Source organism: Triticum dicoccoides, chromosome 2A (assembly GCF_002162155.2).
Source record: "Triticum dicoccoides isolate Atlit2015 ecotype Zavitan chromosome 2A, WEW_v2.0, whole genome shotgun sequence".
In the NCBI taxonomy this organism is placed as follows: Eukaryota; Viridiplantae; Streptophyta; class Magnoliopsida; order Poales; family Poaceae; genus Triticum; species Triticum dicoccoides.
Genome location: NC_041382.1, coordinates 186303033 through 186303453, shown reverse-complemented (window position 1 = coordinate 186303453; position 421 = coordinate 186303033). Strand labels below are relative to the sequence as shown.

Here is a 421-nt window from a genome sequence, read left to right as displayed (position 1 = left end):
TGAGCTTCTCCGATTGACCTAGACAGGGCCACGACAGCATAAGCAAGGGTGGGGGCGAGCAACCCTCTGAAGCCGGTAGCAGCCGTGCCCCTCCTCCTCACCTTCGCTTCTTCCCTCCTCCTCTCCAATCTGTGATGCCCATCTGCGTCCTTGATTTTCCAGTTTTCTGATAATCTAATTTTGATTCTCATATTCTGGTTACTTGTGGAGAGTAGAAGAAGAATTTTGAGAATGAGATTGATAAAGATGAACAAGGTGAACTCTCTCTCTCAAATACAGTCACGCTTGATGTTTGATTTTTCTGTGTAAGAGAGCACGTGACATGATTTTGTATTTCTATTACCCACTGACAAAAGCTAAATTTGTAAACGGAGGTTTCAAAAGTGTTTGTTTTAATCTTGTAGTCTGACAGAACAGTACA

At 43.0% G+C, this 421-nt stretch overlaps 1 long non-coding RNA gene across 1 annotated transcript in view; it reads left to right on the top strand.

The window, feature by feature from the left end:
* The first annotated feature begins 6 nt into the window (after nt 1-6).
* Nucleotides 7-421, top strand: part of LOC119359250 — a 1349-nt gene continuing 934 nt past the window's right edge. Inside the window, exon 1 of the long non-coding RNA XR_005172434.1 lies at nt 7-255. This is a non-coding gene — a long non-coding RNA (uncharacterized LOC119359250). The remainder of the gene's footprint in view (nt 256-421) is intronic.